The sequence below is a fragment of the Anabrus simplex genome, chromosome 1 (genome assembly GCF_040414725.1).
Source record: "Anabrus simplex isolate iqAnaSimp1 chromosome 1, ASM4041472v1, whole genome shotgun sequence".
In the NCBI taxonomy this organism is placed as follows: Eukaryota; Metazoa; Arthropoda; class Insecta; order Orthoptera; family Tettigoniidae; genus Anabrus; species Anabrus simplex.
The window spans coordinates 731,675,581-731,690,177 of NC_090265.1; positions in this window are offsets into that span (position 1 = coordinate 731,675,581).

A 14,597-nucleotide genomic window follows, 5' to 3' on the forward strand; every position below is an offset into this window, starting at 1 on the left:
ATCATCATTTGTTCATCCATCACCTTTTCTGTAGTAAGAAAGAAAATGAAAACCCCAGGGGCAGATGCGGCGCGTCATTAAGGGCTTAGCTCCACCAGATTTTCGGTTATAAAGAGTTTAGAAATGTTAATTTATTTATATTTTATGTAATTAATTTAATAAGACCAAATTTATATCGAGTACCACTGTCCTGAAGTAATTAATGATATGACAAAATGAAAGTATGATTGTATTACATGTTTTCTACGTTTATCCTGACACTGGGGCTAATTCGTTTTCAGTCCTCACAGTGAGTATTGGTAACTGTTTTGAAGGTCAGTAAACCTTTGAGGGAGTGAAAGTTTCAATGCATTTTAAAATGTCAACCTAGGGACTGGCTATGACATGCCCGCAATAAAAATGGACAATAGAAACGAAGCTGTAGCGGCGGGTGCTATGGCGATGTTATTGCAAACTCACTTGCATTCTTGTGTAACATGTTATAGTGACCATTCACAGAGTGAAGCTTTCGACACGTTTCGAATTTTAGTTTACAGTTCGCTTTCAGCAGTTCCGGAGAGGAGAGCATACGTTCTGGATAGTTTTTGTTCAGCAGAGATTAGTATGTAGCGTTTAAAATAGCGAATAGTTCGCACCGCAGAAGAATCGACGAGCTCAGTTCTTTTATAAATGAGGTAGGCCCTCACTTTTAAAGGATTTTATTTTTAGCTTGCATTAGAATCAAGCATGCTTAACTGTACTGATACAGCCAATAAAAATGTGATGACAAGATTTAATATGGCTGTATGTACAACAGCAGAAGAAACAATAACTACATTAATAATAATAATAATAATAATAATAATAATAACACCATGAAAAACATAAGCCTCTTCATCTCACTTTTCTGGATTTTGAGAAGGCCTTCGATCGGGTGCTACATGACCTAATCTGGCTAGCGCTACGAGAACGTAGCATTCCAGAACACCTTGTTAAGTGGGTACAGATGCTCTACGCAGAACCAAGGAGTTATGTTCAAGCTGCCGCAAGAGCGTCCGATGATTTCCGCATCACTGTAGGAGTACATCACCACTGCTGGTCATTCTTGTGATGGACACTGTTACATCAGACCTGCACAAGCCAATACCATGGACACTTCTCTATACTGATGATGTCATGTTGGCTACTGAGAATAAGTCTGATCTCCAGCGCCAAACAGAAGAGTGAAACAACCGACTAGCGCAATACAGCCTGCGCCTCAACAAAAAGAAGACAGAGTACATGACATTAGATCCTCGAGAAGTTGGAACCATCCACGTTGATGGTGAAGATCTACCACGAGTAGAGAAATTTAAATATCTTGGCTCCACACTCTCTAACGATGGCAGACTTACTGATGAGGTCAACACAAGGATACACGCAGGCTGGCTGAAGTGGCGAATGACAACGGGCGTCATCTGCGACCGTCGAATGAAGGACCATCTGAAATCTAAGATCTACCGGACTGTGATCCGTCCCGTCGCTCTCTACGGCACTGAGTGTTGGCCTGCTACGAAGGAGGTAGAACGTCGACTAAGCGTCACGGAGACGAAGGTGCTTAGGTGGACAGCTGGCATCACTAGACTGGATCATATTTCAAACGACAATATTAGGAAACGCTTTGGCGTTGCACAGATCCAGAAGAAAATGCAGAAAAACCGTCTGCGCTGGTTTGGACATGTGTTGCGTGCAGACGGCAATACACTGGCAAAGTCAGCGTATACATTGGAAGTCGCTGGAAAGAGGCCCAAGGGACGACCAAGACAGCGATGGATCGATACAGTGCACAGAAAGCTGTAAGACTACATCCTGACATGGCCGTGACCGAATTAAATGGAGACAACGAATCCACACAGCGGACTCTGCCACCAGGCGGGAAATCTACTAAAGATTGAAAGGAGAATATTAAGGAGGATTTACGGCCCAAGGGTGGTAAAGGGAAACTACAGATTACGATCAAATAGGGAGATGTACAAAAGAACAGAAGACCTGGAAACAACAATAAGGAAAAGACGGCTGCGATTTTATGGACACAAGGTCAGAATGGATCCAGCAAGGTTAAATAAACAAAGTTTTAATAAAATGTATTTATTTATTTATTTATTTATTTATTTATTTATTTATTTATTTATTTATTTATTTATTTATTTATTTATTTATTTATTTATTTATTTATTTATTTACTTATTTATCTGAAAAATATACTACTTGAAGAGCCAGGGGGGATATGCCAAGCAGATGAAGGAAGAACTCAAGAGGTTAGGAATTACAGATGAAGAATGTCGTGATAGAGACCAATTCAGGAAAAGACTTTACAACATAAAAGTTCTGTGACAGAAAAGAAAGAGCGCAGAGGGGGAAGACGGACTGAAGAGAGGAGCCCAACATTCTGAAAGAATGAAGGCACTGTGGAGAAAGAGGAAAGAAGAAGGGATGATAAGAAGGAAGTGAAGTGGTATTGGCGTGGTCCTAAGTTTGGCCGGTTCGCAAGAAATAATAATAATAATAATAATAATAATAATAATAATAATAATAATAATAATAATAATAATAATAATAATAATAATAATAATAATACCCACATTAGCCCCACCTGGCATTTGAGCCACGAGCCGCTACTGCCCAGGGGTATCATATTATGTCCAAGATACGTGAAATATTGAAAGGAGAACATTTTGATGTGAGTGTTTTTGAAGAGTAAGAGTAAGACCCTTACATCCGTTGATGTGGAGAGATGTTTCCCGATGTTTTGCAATGTTCTGTCTGAAACCCGATGATCCTTTACACCTAAGAACCTGGAGATGAAATGAAATGACGTATGCCTTTAGTGCCGGGAGTGTCCGAGGACATGTTCGGCTCGCCAGGTGCTGTTCTTTTGATTTGACTCCCGTAGGCGACCTGCGTGACTGGATGTGGGGATGGTAATGTGGTAGAAAGAGGCTAAAACCGGGGGCCACCACATAGCCTACTCCTGTCAAATAGCACCAACGGGTCTGCTGAAGGCTTTACGTCGTCATCCGACGGGGGAATCACCATCAACAGCGTCACATACCCTCACTCCATATAAACACTGCAGAGAGGTTTGAAATTTAATCCAGGCTTTTGACACGCAATCTAGTGATTAGAATTTGTATACCCCCCCCCCCCCCTCTCCTACCCTGCCGGCCAACATTCTGATGGTGAAAATGATCTCCACCGATAGGATTCGAACCGGCTAAGCACGGCGTCAGTAGTGGTGGCGTAGTTGGCAGCGACAGGTGATAACGAAGGCCCTCTACGTAGAAAGGTTCGCATGTTAACTCGTACACAAGCCTTGAAGGTGTATATTTCGAGACACATGGTGTTCTTTTCCAGAAAAAAAAAAATGCTTTCACTCAGTAACGTGCGGTGCGTTGGACTTGAGGATCATTAAGCGAGCTTAGAAAGAGAAGACTAGGAGGTATGATCCGTGCTGTCAGTGGAGAGATGGTGTGGAATGGCATTGTAGTAGATGAATAAGCTTAAGAGGTATTTTAAAATAAGGAATGATCATAATATGAAGATAAAAATTGGAATTCACATATTCAGACTGTGGAAATATTAATTTATAGGACGGGGAGTAAGGGATGGGAAAACAATTCATAGGGAATCTGCCACCTGTAAGACGTCCTGAATGCAGGTCATAGACGATGTTTTTTTCTTTTTTTTACTGATCCTTTTTCTTATTTTTCTTTCTTTGTTTACTTTGTATTTTCTGTTTTAAGGACGACACACACACACACATTCCCCGGGCCAGTGGAAATAGCCAATTAAGGTTAAAATTCCCGACCTGGCCGGGAATCGAACCCGGGTACGCTTGAACCAAACGCCAACATGCCAGCACGCTAACTTCTCTTAAGTGCGGTGATAATAGTTCTTTAACCACAATAAATTGTACCGAAGCAATGGGCAAAACCGAATTTACATTAAATAATAACATCAGATTATTCATCTTTGCCAAAATCTGTTAGAGATTCATGCCAACAAGTACAAATCATAATATGCACAGATCTTGCCACAACATTCACAAAGACAGCCCGTGACGGTTGATGGAACTTGTTGGTTTTCCACAAGCGTGTAACCAAGTGTCTGAGCTCATATCCTCTTCCTTGCCAGTCTTTGAACATCATTGCGTCCGTCGAGTAAAATACCTTCCATATGTCTCTCTGCTTTGCTCTGAATTTCTCAACGAACTGCACGTAACTTGGCGTAGTTGGTAGCGGCAGGTGATGATAACGAAGGCTCTGTACGTAGAAAGATTCGCATGTTAACTCGTACACGGGCCTTGAAGATGTATATTTCGAACACACAGTGTTCTTTTCCAGAAAAGAAATTGCTGTCACTCAGTAGCGTGCGTTGAACACGTTACTTACCTCAGTTGCAAAAAAATAATTTAAAAAAATAAAAAAGAACATCTCATTCCCAGCACATTATCATTTCCAAATTGGTATTCACGGTAGCATTATAACATAAGCTACAGTAGATTTTAAACAATGTACTTACCGTTTCACCCAGTGACGCATCGTAATCTATATTATAACAGAGAAGTAAAGAGACTAAAAAGAAGGAGGTGCAGGTTGGAAAGAAATAGAGTTAGAAATTGCTGTGGAAGTAAGGAGAAATTGAAGGAACTTACTAGGAAATTGAATCTAGCAAGAAGTCAGCTAAGGATAACATGATGACAAGCATAATTGGCGGTCATACAAATTTTAGTGAAAAATGGAGGAGTATGTATAGGTACTTTAAGGCAGAAACAGGTTCCAAGAAGGACATCCCAGGAATCAATAATGAACGGGGGGAGTGTGTATGCGATGATCTTCAAAAGGCAGAAGTATTCCGTCAGCAGTATGTAAAGATTGTTGGATACAAGGATAATTTCCAGATAGACGAGGTGACTAATACTAAAGAAGTATTAAAATTTACCTATGACAAAAATGACATTTACAGTAAGATACAAAAGTTGGAATTGATAAGGTTTCGGGGGATATACTAAAGACAATGGGTTGGGATATAGTACCACATCTGAAGTACTTATTTGATAATTGTTTGCATGAAGGATATATACCAAATGAATGAAGAGTTGCTATAGTAGGCCTTGTGTATAAAGGAAAGGGTGATAGACATAAAGCTGAAAATTACAGGCCAGTCAGTTTGACATGGATTGCATGTAAGCTTTGGGAAAGCATTCTTTCTGATTATATTAGGCATGATTGCGAAATTAATAACTGGTTTGATAGAAGGCAGTTTGGATTTAGGAAAGGTTATTCCACTGAAGCGCAACTTGTAGGATTCCAGCAAGATATAGCAGATATCTTGGAATTGGAGGTCAATTGGACTTTATAGCGATTGACCTGTCTAAGGCATTTGATAGGATAGATCATGGGAAACTACTGACAAAAATGAGTGCAACTGGACTTGACAAAAGAGTGACTGAATGGGTGGCTGTGTTTCTAGAAAATAGATCTCGGAGAATTAGGGTAGCCTGTAATAATTAAGAGGGGAATTCCTCAATGCAGTATTATTGGACCTTTATGTTTTCATATATATCTATGATATGTGTAAAGAAGTGGAATCACAGATAAGACTTTTTGCAGATGATGTAATTTTTTACAGAGTAATAAATAAGTTTCAAGATTGTGATCAACTGCAAAATGACCTCGATAATGTTGTGAGATGAACAGTAGGCAATGATATGATGATAAACGGGGTTAAAAGTCAGGTTGTGAGTTTCACAAATAGGAAAAGTCCTCTCAGTTTTAATTACTGCGTTGATGGGGTGAAAGTTCTCTTTGGGGATCATTGCAAGTACCCAGGTCTTAATATAAGGAAATATCTTCATTGGGGTAATTACATAAATATGATTGTAAATAAAGGGTACATATCTCTGCACATGGTTATGGGGGTATTTAGGGGTTGTAGTAAGGATGTAAAGGAGAGGGCATATAAGCCTCTGGTAAGACCCCAACTAGAGTATTGGTTCCAGTGTATGGGACCCTCACCAGGTTTACTTGATTCAAAAACTGAAACAAATCCAAAGAAAAGCAGCTCGATTTGTTCTGGGTGATTTCCGACAAAAGATAGCGTCACAAAAATGTTGCAATGTTTGGGCTGGGAAGACTTGGGGGGAAAGGAGACGAGCTGCTCGACTAAGTGGTATGTTCCGAGCTGACAATGGAGAGATGGCGTGGAATGACATCAGTAGACGTATAAGTTTGAGTGGTGTCTTTAAAAATAGGAAAGATCACAATATGAAGATAAAGTTGGAATTCAAGAGATGAATTCGGGCAAATATTCGTTTATAGGGAGGGGAGTTAGGGATTGAAATAACTTACCAAGGGAGATGTTCAATAAATTTCCAATTTCTTTGCTATCAATTAAGAAAAGACTAGGATTACAACAGATAGGGAATCTGCCACCTAGGCGACTGCCCTAAATGCAGATCAGTAGTGATTGATTGATTGATTGATTGATTGATTGATTGATTGATTGATTGATTGATTGATTGATTGATTGATTGATTGATTGATTGATTTTAATCACACTGTCATGGTTTTCACAGAAATGTGATGGAACTTTTCTTTCGACTTAAAATCCTAACCTGAACTCAGTGAGCAAACGTTAGACGATATTTTACAGTTTCACTCGCTTACTGAGTGTAGGTACAGCGACGGCAGACGTGGGAAACACGTACCATCAATGAATAATCCCAAACATTTTATACCTACCGAAATCCAAATATAAAATATATACTTCAATTAAAATTGATTTCATGAAATAGCTCTATACTTTTAACATATTGCCATTTTTCTTGTAGCCTCTGACGTGTGGCGCTGAATACTTAGAGTGTTAAGTACTACAACTAAGTTACCTTACCTTACCCAAGCTATAGTCCAAATACTTTCTAAACGCCCTTCTGAGTAATTGGTGGGCCGTGGTCATGTAGGTAGTGTAGGAGGTCTAAGAAGCGCGCTCTCTTTCTTACCGGTTCGCTATCTCTGAATTTGCTTATTAACACGTTGTGTTCAGCCAATGCGTACAGTTCTTAGCACGATGTGTAGACGAAGACAGGGCGGCGAGAGGAGTGGGAGACGATGCCGTCTCCTTTGATTGCCTCTCCCCACATGCGCGGCCGATTCCCCTGCAGGACGTTTACAAAGTATTTGGACTATGTCTGGTCCGTCGCCGTAAGACGGTGTGAATCTCGAGGGTGCCCCCCCCCCCCCCCCAAGGACAAGGAGGCTTCGAGCGCATACGTCAACACAGGGACCTCAATTTCGCGCCGGCAGAGAAATCCAGGTCACTGGAGAGTGCTGAACTGCTATAGAGCAAATACAGTAGAGACAATACGCGACACTTCAAGATTTAGCTTTGTTAAAATGGGAGACAATTCGCAAGTGGCTCTCCTAGTGACGTGACCTGGAAATTCGCGCTAAATTAAAATATCAATGGAAATGCATATACGGAAATGGATAAATAAATTACGTCTAGGAAGAAAGTGTTATTAAGATATTAACTTCAAAGTTGTTAAAGCAATTCTGGATAAATGAAGTGGTTTTTTGTTTTTTTTTTGTTTTTTTTGCTGTTTGCTTTACGTAGCACCGACACAGATAGGTCTTATGGCGACGATGGGACATGACGGCCTAGGAATGGGAAGGAAGCGGTCGTGGCCTTAATTAAGGTACAGCCCCAGCATTTGCCTGGTGTGTAAATGGGAAACCATGGAATGCCATCTTCAGGTCTGCCGACAGTGGGATTCTATTTTTTTTTTTTTTTTTTTTTTGCTATTTGCTTTACGTCGCACCGACACCGATATGTCTTATGGCGACGATGGGATAGGAAAGGCCTAGGAATTGGAAGGAAGCGGCCGTGGCCTTAATTAAGGTACAGCCCCGGCATTTGCCTGGTGTGAAAATGGGAAACCACGGAAAACCATCTTCAGGGCTGCCGACAGTGGGATTCGAACCCACTATCTCCCGGATGCGAGCTCACAGCTGCGCGCCTCTAACCGCGCGGCCAACTCGTCCGGTGAAGAATTATTTAACAGGTTATTATTTATAGACTGAAATTAGACATATACTCAAGATGTGAAATGAACTGCTGTGGAAGGGCTTGATCTTTCATTTGTGCATTACTTTTTTAGATTTAGTATTCTTGCCTGAACTTTCACGGCTAGATTTGTCTTCTTTTTCTCATTTAAGAACATTGTATCATCACATTAAAGAGACTTGTCAATAAGTATATCGGCACATTCCTTACACACATGATTCAATGAATTAACATTTAAGAGCTGGACAATTTTCCCCTTAACTTGAAGCCTACTAACAGAAAAAATCTATAAATTTAGCCTCAAAGGCATTCAAAATTTCCCTATAAGCAATACTTGCCATTACATTAGGGTAAAGCAAATTTGCATCATCATAATGTTTCAACAAAATATGTACATTTCTTAAGTCACCCATATTTTCTTCAGTGCTTGACAACGCAATAGGGCATTCCAAATGGGGTAACTTGGAACACAACCAGCCACACACATATGCGTTTTCCTGAATTAAATCAAAACCCACAGATCACACATACAACAACACATCGATATTGAAGGTTAACTTCTGCAGTATACAATAAAATGAGCTTATTATATTTTAAGCCAGTTAAAGTATGTGCCGCGCAGGACATAAGTTTAGGAAGAACTACAAAAATCTCTTTGCAACTGGAAGAATATGTATGCAAACACAATATTTACTTACATTTTCTTGTCACGAGGGAAACGGAAGACCGCGAATCCTTCTGCACTTCATAGTTATTGCAGCCAAACACAGCACATATCTTTCCACTTATATTAAGAGGAGATATATAGGAATGACACACGCTACTATTTACTTATGTCAACTTAATGCAAACGCATAAATAACGCCAAAAACTTCACAAACAAATACACGTGCTCCTATGACAGAATCAGTAACTCCAGGTCACTCCGCTAGACAGAGCTCTAATCGCTGTCCGTCGATATCTCGCAGACTGTCGCGTATTGTCTCTATTGTATTTGTGTAGAGCGAGCAGATTTTCGAAACAGCTGTAGCCTATTTGGCTTGACTTAGCTGTTTGCAGTTTTATAAACTTGATAAAAAGCATTCTAAGGAATAATAAGAAAATGCAAGTACAAAATAATTTTCCCCAGCAGCGCTGAGGAAGATGGGGTTCAGTGCACGCCACTGCCTTTCACTTTCTCGATAGATCATTTTCTATGGGTTTCGACTTGACAGTTAACCGGAAGTCAGATATTGGTGCCAAATTGTTACGAATACAAACAGCTGGTTCACAACACACAACACGAACGGAAATGCACTGTATATACTCGAAAGCAAGTCCAGAATCAATTATTTACCGGGCGAGTTGGCCGTGCGATTAAGGCCATGGCCACTTCCTTCCCACTTCTAGACCTTTCCTATCCCATCGTCGCCATTAGACCTATCTGTGTCGGTGCGACGTAAAGCAACTAACAAAAAAATCTATTATATGTAGCAATATGCAAAACTCACATAAGGTTAACAATAGCACATAACATATTTAGGATAAGGCTCTAAGATAAAAACAGATCAATGCTCGAACAGATAAAACACAAGAATGACATTTTTGCTCACTATTTAGAACAGCTCAGTTCCTCCCAAGGAAGAAAAAAATCCTACAAAGGGAATACTCCACTCATTTCTGAGTCACTATCGGCATTGTCATCGTTTGTTGAGGTTTCATTCTCGCCTGGCCGTAACGAGATTATAACGTCTTCAACATAATCACCTGAGCTACTTTCTCTCTCTCAAACTTCACGCATCTCGGATTGTGTCTCACAGCCTGCACTTACACGGCCTACGGGTTCCCACAGAAGTATTTCAACTTCCGAAACTGTGAAGAGTCGGTTATTCACAGCTGCATAATCCTTCACTTGGGCCCAAATCAAATGTATGGCGTTAAAATGGCAGTGGTATGGTGGAAGGCGAACAACTTTATGCCCACGCCTCCTGGATATTTCATCCACCACGTACACTGGGTACTAGGGCTTGTTTTGTTTCACGAGTTGCATGAGATCCCCCCTTCCTCATGTTATCGCGAACCGAAATATTGTGCTGCTTGGACCACTCAATCAACTCATTATTTCTAGCTAGTGTTGGTGCTTTGTCAAGAATGACCGAGTGAACTTGACAAAGACCGCAAAAAAGAACTGACCACAATACAGCACACAGCTGATAGCACATGGTTATAGTAAACAGCCGATCGACAACACTGGTAACCGGAACTAGAGTATAACGTGCTCTATCGGACCGATCGACTGCCTATGATTGGCTGTTTATTAATTCACTTAGCATCCGCCAAATGGCAGCGCTCAAATATCTAGTCGAATCTCATAAGAAACTGAACTGTAGTTGCTCAAACTGCTTCATTTTCAGACGTCGCCATACAATTTCCAGACAATACGTGAGCACGGGTGAGACTTTGAAATCAAATAATGTCAGCGCTGTTTTGATAGACAGCTTACTTAGATTCTTTATGTTATTGATGGCGTTCATCCTGTCATTGATGTGAATAGAGAAGACATTACCCCTAGTTAGCAATGTGACTCCCAAATACTTGAAGCTCGATACATTGTTCAGAGGTCTGCCGTGTATGTAAAACTCTGATGCTTTTCCACCTTTCCTAAACGCCATTGAGACTGTCTTGTCATCGTTTAAGTGCAGTTTGTTCTCTTGTGTCCACTTCAGCAGTGCATCGAGTGTCTCTTGCAGTTCCTTGCTGGACCTCGAGGCGAGCACGATATCCACCGCATACATGTTGTTATGTTCCGGCCCCGTGGTAGCCCCTTTCGGTACTTCCAGGAAGGAGCTGGTGACTCAGACGACCTGGAATCTCCCAGCCGGCTTGAGGGGTGGAGCAGGCCTTTCCGTGTATTGTTCTCGGCGGCCGGCTTACCTGCGAGTTCCTTGGAGATTCAACGGTAATGTTCTGCCTGTAGTAACATCGTGAACTTTCTGTATCAAATCACGTGAGCTATAAAAAGAGAGGCTAGCAGCGGACAGTCAGTCAGAGTTGGACTCCGTGTGGGAGTCAGTGTTAGAGTGAGTGAAAGTTGGGCTCCGAGGTGGAGCCAGTGAGTTGGGGTTCGATGACTGGGCTGAGGGCGACAGAGGTGTTGGCTGTCGCTAGTGTCCCATCGAGGTTTGAACCAGGAGTTGTTGTTGTAGCGTCGGAGAGACCAGTGAGGGTGTAACTAGAGGCGACAGAACGGTAGGGTGTACTGTGTGTTCTTGTAATTCTGTGGACTGAGAATCACTGTGAGCCAGCGAAGAAACGCGCTATCGTGAGTGCAAGGATAAATGGACCTGTACTAATGTTCGCCGTTGTGAGTATCGTCCTGCTGTTGAATACTGTCGAGCTGTTCCGTTGCTCACTGCATAGGACTGTGCAAAGTACTGGACTGAGTCGAACCGACGAACAGTCGTCGTGTGATGTATAGCCAAGGGGACTGTGCTCAAATCCAGCTGTCTACGCACAGTGGCTGTAGGAGGTGACTGGACTTGGGGGGAAAGTGAAAGTAAGGATTAGTATCCCAGGTAAAGGAACAGGGCTGGACCCTACTTGGTGTTTTAAGGGGCCTAACATCGAAGGTCATCGGCCTGGCTGGACCCTTGCTGCGCCATAAGGTAGAGAGATTTGTAATTAAAAAATGAAAACCTACAACCTGTTTTCCAGTCATTGAGCGGGTCAGGTATGGAATGAATGAAGCAGATATAGGCTATTAGTACGATGGGGTCGCCACTCCCAAAGTGATTTATTAATGACTGATAGATGCTATGAAATGAGAATGGAGAGTGTTGCTGGAATGAAAGATGACAGGGAAAACCGGAGTACCCGGAGAAAAACCTGTCCCGCCTCCGCTTTGTCCAGCACAAATCTCACATGGAACGACCGGGATTTGAACCACGGTATCCAGCGGTGAGAGGCCGACGCGCTGCCGTCTGAGCCACGGGGGCTCCAGAGAGATTTGTAAATAGACTGGTAATTAGTAAGTGTGGCCATTAATAACTGGTTAAAATTATTTGTGTTTGAATATGTATGTGTGCTTTTATTAGGCCATCCTGAACAGTAGCGGCGACTAGGGGGGCGAGAGGGAGAACATATTACATTTTTATTCGCATTTTTGCCGGCTGAAACTAGGAATTATAGAAAAAAGCATTTTGCACAAGCCCTGTTGTCTTATCAGCTAATTCTTTCCTTTATTTTCTTTAATTACTAGCTGATGTACCCGTGCTTCGCTACGGAATTCTACATTGTATACGGAATTCTAGTGTACACGTTGTGAGCATGATTGTATTAAATTGCATAGCTCTTAACGTTACCCTAGAAACGTGAAGGGGAAGTCACCAAACATCTTTTCTCATATGAAGACTGAGTTAGGGAATTTTCACTGTAATGGTAGACCCGCTTGCATACCATCAGTCACAATCATGTTGGGGAGTTTTCATTATAATGGCACACACTCACTCTCCACCTGCCTTTTTACATCCTCAGAAAGACTGTCTGAGTGGTTTTCCGAACTGAAATGAACATACATTGCAATGATGTCAGTAGGAATTGCGCGATTAAAAGCAATACTTTCATATGAAATACTCGATCAAATGAAACACTACACATTTTCTCACTTTTAACGAACTACACTCCCGATCGAACAGCCCAAAGTTCCTCAGACAGCCGTGATTCGTGAACACTCTTCGTATTTTTTTCGGTGGGGAGAGGGTTGAAATAGTGGAGACACCCAGGGCAAAAAATATGCCCTTTTACTAATCTAACAAAAGAAATTCGCTTACTTCAAACATTGATATAAGAATTAGAAAGATGTTTTGAAGACTTTCGTGTGGAGCGTGGCATTGTATGGAAGTGAAACATGGACGATAACTAGCTCAGAAAGAAAGAGAATAGAAGCTTTTGAAATGTGGTGTTACAGAAGAATGCTGAAGGTGAGGTGGATAGATCGAATCGCGAATGAAGAGATACTGAATCGAATTGGCGAGAGAAGATCGATTTGGCTACATTTGACGAGAAGAAGAGATAGACTGATAGGACACATCTTAAGACACCCAGGACTTATTCAGTTGGTTTTTGAAGGAAGTGTAGGTGGTAAGAACGGTAGGGGTAGACCAAGGTATGAATATGACAAGCAGATTAGAGCAGAAGTAGGATGCAATAGTTACGTAGAAATGAAAAGGTTAGCACAGGATAGGGTGGCATGGATAGCTGCAACAAACCAGTCCATGAACTGATGACTCAAACACAACACAGGTACAAAAACGGGTTTTAAAAAATGCAGTGTAAATTTAAATCTTATGGCAGTTGTATAGTATGCATACAGCGGTAATTATTTTTTGTGGGGGGGGGGGGGGGTGAGGGCTGATTAACATGAAAGTATGCATGTGAAATGAGGAACAACTATTAATGTAAACACTCCTATATAATAACAATATTCACAAACGAACAGAACAATAATAGAGCTTGTTTCTCAAATACATTTTTGAACGAGTCTTCTGTACGGAGTTTTCAATAATATTCAAAAGTAAACAGAAAAATAGAACTTGATTCATAAATATTTTGAAGGAATGTTTTATGTACAAAGCTATCAAAAATAATTACAAGTAAAAGAATGTAGAACTTGCTTCAGTAAATACTGTGCATTTTCTGAAGAAATGTACTATTACTGTATATTACTGTATATTACTATATATTACCACCAGATTTAGCGCCTGAACAGTCTCCATTGGGGAAATGTAGTTCTCTGAAGGAATTCCCGCTTTCTAATCTCATTTCTTGATATAAAACCATCTACCACCTTCTCCAGATTTAACGCCTTAGCAACCTTCGAAGGCTACCAAACTGCACGTTCTAAGGGGACTTAACATCTAGGAGGAGAATTTTTTTTGGAGAGAGGGAGGGGGGCAAAATAGCACTCTGTCCCCCTAAGACCATTTTAGGGTGCATACAACGCCTTCCCCCCCCCCCCCCCCCAAAGTCGGCGCCTTGTTTGCATACACTGCCGAACAAAAAATTCTCGAATATCATCGAAAGAAGCCAGTTACGTTTTACTTTACTCTTATTGCAGCTGAATAACCATACAAGTTACATTTTTCTTCTTTTTCTTCTTTTTTTTGCTATTTGTTTTACGTCGCACCGACACAGATATGGCGACGATGGGATAGGAAAGGCCTAGGAAGTGGAAGGAAGCGGCCGTGGCCTTAATTAAGGTACAGCCCCGGCATTTGCCTGGTGTGAAAATGGGAAACCACGGAAAACCATCTTCAGGGCTGCCGGCAGTGGGGCTCGAACCCACGATCTCCCGATTACTGGATACTGGCCGCACTTAAGCGACTGCAGCTATCGAGCTCGGTAAAGTTACATTTCACTATAGTATCTTAGATAATATAACTTTACCTCAAGGCACAGAAACCGCCGGCCTCTCACCGCTGGGTTCCGTGGTTCAAATCCCGGTCACTCAATGTGAGATTTGTGCTGGACAAAGCGGA